The sequence below is a fragment of the Eulemur rufifrons genome, chromosome 29 (genome assembly GCF_041146395.1).
Source record: "Eulemur rufifrons isolate Redbay chromosome 29, OSU_ERuf_1, whole genome shotgun sequence".
Lineage (NCBI taxonomy): Eukaryota > Metazoa > Chordata > Mammalia > Primates > Lemuridae > Eulemur > Eulemur rufifrons.
The window spans coordinates 23,215,003-23,223,784 of NC_091011.1; the positions used below are offsets into that span (position 1 = coordinate 23,215,003).

Here is an 8,782-nt window from a genome sequence, read left to right on the forward strand (position 1 = left end):
TTTTGTAGAGATGGTTTCTCACTTTGTTGCCCAGGTTGGTCTTGAACTCCTGGCCTCAAGCAATCCTTCAGCCTCGACCTCCCAAAGTGCTGGTATTATAAGCGTGAGCCACTTCTCCTGAACGTCTTTATTAAAATTATTTTCTTTAAGGGAAATAACTTTTGCACACATTAAAATGAACAAAAGTGCGTAGTTCAATGGCTCTCAACAAAGGAATACCCTCTTGTAACCCCCACCCTGACCAAGATAAAGAATGTTTCCCTCACCCCACTAGTTCCCTTGCATGTTGTCCTAGTCATCCCACCCTCTGCAACCAGGCAATCACTATTCTGATTTCTTTCCTCTTAGATTTTTTCTGTTCTAGACTGTCATACAAATGGAATCATGTAATATATACTCTGTGTCTGACTTCTTTCAATGAGTATAATGTCTGAGAGATTAATCCATGTTGCTTCATGTATCAGTGATTCATCTTTTCTATTGCTTTGTAGTATTCCAGTGTATGAATATACTATAATTTGTTAATTTGTTCACTAGTTGATAGACATTTGGGTTGTTTCCTGTTCGTCATTATGAATAATGTTGCTGTGAACATTCTTACACATCTTTTTTTGTGGTTATATATTTTCATTTCTCTGAGTAAATACCTAGGTGTGAAATTACTGGGTTGAAGGGTAGATGCATATGTAGTTTTATTAGATGCCACAACTTTTCCCACTGTGGTTGTACCATTTTACATGCTCACGAGCAATATGTAAGAGTTCTAGTTACTCCACATCCTTGTCAACATTTGGCGTTGCCTGTCCTTCAGATTTTAGCTATTCTAATGGTTGTATCACATTGTGGTTTTTATGCATTTCCCTGATGATTAATGGTGTTGAGTGTGTTTTCATGTGCTTAAATGGCCATTTGTATATCTTCTTTCATGAAATGTCCTCTTTTTTGTCCATTTTTATTGGGTTCTTTGCTTAATATTGAGTTATAAATGTTGTAGATATTATGGTATTATGTTATATATTAATATATTGATTTTCATCCACAGTTCCTATGGAATTTCATAACACCCACAGTCCTTGTTATAAAGTTGGGGCACTTTAGGCCTCAGGAGATAGAATCTCTCTGATCTCCTTTCCTCCTTTTACCTGCCCAAGGCAGGATTCTAATCTGACTGTGATTCAAAAGACTCTCATTACAGAAAGGGTTGCCCCGTACCCTGGAGGAAAGAATACTACACGGGGAGGCCAAGAAGAACAAACGGGCCTTGCTGGGTTTAGATCATGCGCCTTTTGTCCAATGACATTTCTACATGATTGTCAATAACGCCTATGTAATGAAGCCTCCATAAAAACCCAAGAGGACTGGGCTTGGGGAGCTTCCAGATAGCTGAACACGAGAAGGTTCCTAGAGGGTGGCACACCAGGGAGGGCATGGAAGCTCCACCCCGCCTCCCCCATACCTCACCCTATGCATGTCTTCATCTGTAACCTTTATAATATCTGTTATAATAAATCGGTAAGTACAAGTAAGTGTTCCCCTGAGTTCTGTGAGCTGCTCCAGCAAATTAATTGAACCCAAAGATGGAGAGGGTGGTGGGAACCCAAATTTGAAGCTGGTCAGTCAGAAGCTCCAGAGGCCTGGACTTGCAACTGGTGTTGGGGTAGGGGCAGTCTTGGGGACTGAGCCCTCACCCTGCAGCATCTGACACTGTCAGGTTTCAGTTTGAAATATCGGTTCTTGAAACGCCCATGGCCAAAGAATGACCAAATGCACCAAAGTTAGGCAGGCACGAAAATGAGGTTTATTGAGGAGAGAAAGATAAGATTATAGGGCAAGAGAAAGATGTAGGTTTACAGAGCGTGGTACATACGCCACAGATGACGACTGGACCCATTGATGCAGCAAAGTGAGAGCCAAAGGAAAGGTGCAAAAAGAGAGCTTGGTTATGGGTCAGGGTCTTGTGTCTGGTGTCTGGATAGGGACCTCCCCATGGTTCAGATGTCACCATAGAACCACTTTGATTTGACAGTTGGGGAGCTGCATGACCTAAGTCTTACCGCGCATGTGGGTTCTAGGTCACTTTCCAGACTTTATGGTACCCATGTGGCTTGGCCGATGGGCTAGAGAGTCCTCTGCATTCTTTTGCAGCTGGCACACCAAGTTCTGACTGACAGATAGGTAGGATATTCCCTCCTCCCCCAGGTATGGAGAATTAGGTTTGGGCAGGACCAAGATGGGGGCAAGAGCACCCACCGTCGTCCCTAAGAGACCCAGAATTCCTCACTGTCTACCTAATGTTCCCCACTCTCTATTCTAGAGGCCCAAATCACTGGGTAGGGGCGTCAACTCATCTGGATGCTTCGTGCTGAGTAGGGGGCGATGATCCCTATTAGGGCGGCCTCTTGTAGGTTCTGCAGGGTCTCTCCAAGGGACTTCGGTTTATGTTCTTGGTAGATTGTTGTAGTTGTAGGTGAGGGCTGGCAGAGAAGGTAGGACCATTTGTCGCTTGATGGCTTCTAGAGGGGATGAAATAAATTTAGTTAGAAAATTTATGAGGATCTGTCACAATATAGGAATTCCCAGGATGCAAAGTAATGGGGTGACCAAGAAAATTATTAAGGACATCCACCAGGGCCTAGAGGTCTTGCCTCGTGTCTGGAGATTGGAGGCAGACCCTAGGATGGCATTGATGTTGTCCTGAACCTGTCCTGACCTGTTATCATAGAGGGAGAGCTGTTCTTTTAAGAACAAGCACGTGCTCCCTTCTGCTGCAGTTAGAAGATTGAGGGCCCAGCTAGTTTGCACGGCAGCCCCGCCAGCGAATCTAACTGTTCCTCTAAGAGGGCGAGTGTACTTCTAGTGTTTAGTAGGGCTCGTGCTGCCTCCACAGCCAGACTGTCACAGGCCCAGGGATGTGCCTCCTGTGGCTACTCCAGCAGTGGCTGCTGTTCCCATGAGGGCAAAAAGAGGCGGTTTGGTTTGCCAGGGCAAAAGCTGTCTTGCCCATGGACAGTTTTGCTACTCCTCTGAAGGAGCCACAGCAGGAGGAGTCCACTTGAACAGGCATTGGAGATCCTCCGAGGGAGTACACGGGTATTTGTCTCTGGTGTTGGAGTCCATTTGTCCGTGGGGGCTGGATGAGTTTCATTTTGGTCTTTCCAAGGCTTTACCCAAGAATGATGGATCCAAGTAGGTAGCCTGTGGGGTAGAAAATAAGACTGGATAGGGACTTTTCCACACCCGGGCTAGCTGTGATGTGGGGGACCCATCCTTCCACTTGTTTGATGAGCACTGAGTTCCCTGGTTGACAGCAAGGACTAGGGGAAGAAGGGTCTGTAGGCAGTAGCTTGTGTTCTTCTGTAATCCTATCTTGATCCCACTCAGTAAACTTCACTCGCGCTTGCCTTGCTTTGGTGCGTCTGGTCATTCATCGGCCACGAGTGCCCTAAGAACCGACATTTCAGCCTAAAACCTGACATATTTGGTGCGGTGACTTGCATGTTTCTCTCTAGGCAAGCCTTGCTCCAGCCCTTTGCTCTCGTTTTTCCATGCCCGCCATTTCTGTGACTTGAATATTTCTCTGTACGCAAGCCTTTCTCCATAATGCTCTTGTTTTGGGGTTTCCCACCCTTATTTTCGCTTTTCCACCCTTGCTATTTCTGTGACTTGGATGTTTCGCTTTGGGCAAGCCAGCTCACCTTTCTCAAGGGATCCTGAGTACTAGGACCACACGGGTGCACCACCACACTTGGCTAATTTTTAGATTTTTTTGTAGAGACAGGGATCTTGCTATGTTGCCCAGGCCAGTGTCGAACTCCTGGGCTCAAGCGATCCTCTCACCTCAGCCTCCCAAAGTGCTAGCATTACAGGCATGAGCCACTGTGCCTGGCCTGTTCTTATTGTATTGTAATTTTATTTTTAAATTATTTACACCCTCATTACCAGAAACTGAAAGTGTAACTTTAGCCCTTCTATTATTTTCACACAGTGTTTAGCTTCAGCCAATACGAAAGTGGACAAATTCTTCAAGAAAGGTGAGACAGAAGAGGCATAAGTTACTTCAAAATAGAAGGCAGCAAGACAAAAATAATGAAGTCTTTCTTTTTTTAATTTATATTTTGATAGGTTTAGGGGTACAAGTGGTTTTTGGCTACATGGATAAATTGTAGAGTGGTGATGTCTGGGTTTTTAGTGTACCTATCACTCTTGTTCTTTTTTAGCTTCTCAAGGTGGAAACTTCAATAATTTATCATTAAGCCTTTCTTCTTTTCTAAAACAAACATTTAAAACTAGATTTCCCTCTAAGTACTACTTTAGTTGAACCCCCAAATTTTAGATACATTGTGTTTTCATTTTGTTTTAGTTCAAAAAACTTTCTAATTTCCTTTGGGATTTCTTCCTTGACCTGTTAGTTATTGAGAAGAATATTGTTTAATTTTCAAATATTTGGAGCTTTTTAAAACATATCCTAGTATTTTTACTATTGCTTTCTAATTTAATTCCCATGTGATCTGAAGAAAACTCTTGAAGTTTATTGACTTGTTTTATGACCCAACATACGGCATATCTTGGCGAACGGTCCATGTGTACTTTAAGAGTGTGTATTATGCATTTGTTTTGTGTAGCGTACACATGTCAATTAGATCAAGGTGGTTGATAGTGTCATTCAGTGTCTATATCACATCAACCTAAATAACAGACAGAGAGAAATTCTCCAAAAATATTGAGTTTATTCAGGAGTGTGCAAATCTGGGATATGCAGGCCATAGGGACCATAAATATATCCAAAGAGACTGAAGCAAAGAAAAGCTTTTAGAGGCAAAAGGGAAAAGCACACATAATTTGTTTTGAAACAAAGAGAACATCGGTTACAGGGGCTCAGTTATTGCAGGAGTTTATGCTAGTTCCTTAGTGGAGACAGTTTGTTGTCAGGCAAATGTTCTCGTACATCCAGCTAGCTGTCCTTGTGACTGGTGTAGCAAGCTGCAGTGTGAAAAGCCCTTGGCAAAAGTTCTTGTTACAGGCATATGGGCATAAGAGCCCTTCGCAGAGTCTTTGTAATAGTGCTTATCACAGGCATGTGTGCACGAGGGCCTCCTTTCTTAGCTTCCTGGGTTTATTTATTTTTGTTAGAGTTTGACACGAGTAACTCCATTTTGATTCTGACAACTTTCACAATCATTACTGATTTTGTATTTAGTTATTCTTTCAATAACTGAGCAAAGATGTTAAAATCTCTAACCATGACTGTGGATTTGTCTGTGTCTCTCTTTAGTTCTGTCATGCTTGCTTTATGTATTTTGAATTTATTATTATGCATATACACATTTATAATTGTTATGTCTTCCTGATGAATGACACTTTTGTGTCACCTCTTATCTTTAAATCTATTTAGCCTAATGTTAATATAACCACTCCAGCTTTTTTATGATCAGTGCTAATGGCCAGTGAGGAGCTGGGGCCTTTTGCCAACAGCCATGTGAATAAACCTTCTAGGAGCAGGTCCTCCTACCCCCATCCAGCCTTCAGATGACTGCAGTCCCAGCCAACATCTTGAATCTAACCTTATGAAAGACCCTGATCTAGAACCACTCAGCAAAGCTGTTCTCAAATTTCTGACCTACATAAACAGTGAGATAATAAAAATTTGTTGTTTTTCAAGCTGCTAAGTTTTGGGGTAATTAGTCCCACAACAATAAATGATTAATACAGTGGTCTTCCCCGAACTGGGTTAAACAGTCCCTTTCTTTGAGAAGTAAGGTCCCTTCAAGGGACCTTTTGGGGCTTTAGCAGTGAGGTAGTATGCTGTCTGAATCTTCTATACTGTATGAGAGCCCTGGCATCTGTCATATAGTCATTCAATAAACATCTGCCCCTTTACTTGAAAAGCAGAGAACTCAAGTCTTGATTTTCTGGGTCTTATTTGCTTAGGCTCAGGCAACCACAGCAGGAGACAAAGCAGGTAGGTGCCCTGACGAAGGCTCTAAGTGCAGGAGGAGTGAACCGGGCTTGTGAGCCAGATGATCTGGCTTCAGTAATTCTCTCTTTGATGCTCCTTCTGGCCTCTGTACCAATAGCAACATTTTGACTCCTGCCTCTCTTAGCAAAGATCAGTTTCAGCCTCTGTCCTCCAAAAACGAGGAGGCCAGGTCCCTTGAAGCCTGAGTGGTAATGTCAGTGGCTGAGGCAGGGTAATTTATTATAAGATTTAATTTCTGTTTCGATTTCACTGGGATAGAAGCATCAGGTGGAAAGAGATATGTTTCCCTTCCCTCCCTCCTTGATTCCCAGGGCACAGTCAAGGGAAGAGTTTATCCTCTAAACTGTTTAATTAGGGATTGGGGAGAGGTGCCCACTCAGGGGCTTGGAGAGTGAGAAGCAGAAGTGGCCAGAGTGCCAGGATCTATAGAACCAAGGTCTGTGGATCCCAGAAGAAATGGAGACCTGAAGCTGTTCCCAAATAGCACCTGGGTGACAGTGACGGGCTCAGAGAGAGTGGCCATGTGGTGCTCTCAGGGAGGCTAGGTCCCAGTGCTGGGGACCCTAACCTTTGAAAGGACTCCTGTGTTGCAGCTTGGCACACATGTGACCAAACTGTTGGCCTTCGAGGGACCTCTTAGGATTTGAACAGTGAATGTCAGGGGCGTGAGGTAGTGTCCTCCCTGAATCTTCTGTGATGTAGAAGAGTCCTGACACCTGTCACGTACTCATTCAATAAAGATTTACAAAGCACCTATTATGTGCTAGGCATAGTTCTAGGCACCGGAGGGACAGCAGTGAATAAAACGGACAAGGGCCCTATTTTCATGGAACTTACAGTCTTTGGGAACAGATTAGCAATATAAAAATAAGCTGATTAATAAATGGTTCCAGATACTGACAAAACTCTAAAAATAATAAATTAGGAAAACTTGATAGGGCATAATGAAGGATTACATGTGTCAGGGAAGGAGGAAAATCAGGAAAAGAAAATAATAAATAAATATTGACTTGTAGGTATTTTTTGCCTGAGCAAATGGGTAAATTGTGGTGCTGTTTCCTGATCTGGATAAAACAGGGAGGTGGGCAGGCTCCCTACATCCTCAGGAAGGGATCCAAAACTTGGATATAGGTTAGAGCTAAGGAAGAACTTGATGTTGGAGAACAGGAAAGCAGGTAATGAGAGGCAGAAGCTGCGTGAAGTGCAGGGACTTCCCTGCTGTTGGCATCTGGGAAGTCTGGGGAAAGTCTTGTTGGGCGTGAGGGGAGGGCTGCAGGGCTGCAGTGTGGAGGAGGATGGGGAAGGCTCGCAAGAGCCCCCGTGGAGAATAGCCAGGTGGACCCTGCCGGGGAGACGTGGACGTGATGCAGGACAGACCTGGAGGCCCAAGCGAGGCTGGAGAATGTTATGGGTTGAACTGTGTCCCCCAAAAAGGTACATTCAAATCCCAATCCCTGCTACTCGTGAAGATAACCTGGTTTGGAAATAAGGTCTTAGCAGGTGTAAGCAGGGTAAAGTCATTAGGGCGGGTTCTTAATATACTACGACTGGTGTCCTTATGCGAAGAGGGACATGTGGGCACACAGATCCACAGAGAGAACACTAGGTGAGGATGGAGCGATACAGCTGCAACACAAGGAACACCAAGGACTGGCAACCGCCAGCAGCAGCTAAGATGCAAGGAAGAATGCCACCTGGAGTCTCAGAGAGAGCAGGGCTCTGCCGACACCTTGAGTCCAGATGTCTAGCCTCCAGTCTGTGAAAGAACAAGTTTCTGTTTTTTAAAAATATGGAACACATCACAAATTTGCGTGTCATCCTTACACAGAGGGGCCATGCTAATCTTCTGTTTCTATTGTTTTACAACCTGAATTACCTCTACATTTAAAAATACTTCTAAATGGAGGAAAAGTGAAAGTCCTTCAAAATCTAATTCCCCAGAGATAAACTCTATTATCAGCCAGGTCCACAACTTGTACTATTTCTAAGCAAATACAAGTCCGTTTTGTATCCATACACATAGTATTTCTACAGGAATTATTGTATGAAACATACTGCAATGAATCTTGCTGGTTTTTCCCTTAAGATCAGGTAGGGGTGATCGTTCTATGATATGGATACATATATCTGTAGAGACCCTGAGCTTCCAGTGCGCACAGGTCTTTGGTCTGTTGTGATGTTCCCTGGCAGGGCTCGGTGGCTGGGAGCCCACAGAAAAGGGGCTGATGGCCCAATCCCAGGCTAAGGTTTTGCTAGAAGGTGGCACCACAAGGACAAGTTGTTTATCAGAGACTCAGTAGTACCGAGTGAAGGAGGGCCACCGAGATGGTTTTGGTTTCAGCCTCCCCAGACACCTGTCAGGCCAGGCCTGTGACAGTCACCTGCACTGGCCAGCATCTCCCGCCATTCGGCTAACTCCCAACGTGAGCTCCATCTGCCCCGTCTCAGGGATGATCCACTGTCCACATCGTCTCCTCTCCAGGGGCTGCCCCTGAGACCTTCCGGCCTTCTGACACCACATAGCCATTGCCATGGAGAAGTCTGTGTCACAGCCTCATTTGAGATGTCCGTCTTTCCCTTTCTGCATACTCAGAAATCTCCATTCCCGTTTCCCCTTTGAGCCCTGGGTTTCTGGAACCTGGGTGCTGCCTTGAGGGTGGGCTCTGCCCAGTGGCATGACCTCCCCAGGCCTTGCCGTAATACCGCCCCAGGGTGCCTCTGGCTTAGAACCGCTTGGCCTGTAAAACCTGCCTCTAGGGAGGATTTCTCCTTTGGTCCCTCATGTGTTGCAACTCTGGAAGTGCC

The 8,782-nt window shown here is 44.6% G+C and overlaps 1 non-coding gene across 1 annotated transcript; it reads right to left on the reverse strand.

Moving 5' to 3' along the window:
• Window positions 1-7,760: 7,760 nt before the first annotated feature.
• LOC138377696 (U6 spliceosomal RNA) lies at window positions 7,761-7,868 on the reverse strand. Its single transcript, XR_011231858.1, has one exon. It is a non-coding gene; the product is annotated as a U6 spliceosomal RNA (small nuclear RNA).
• Window positions 7,869-8,782: the final 914 nt, after the last annotated feature.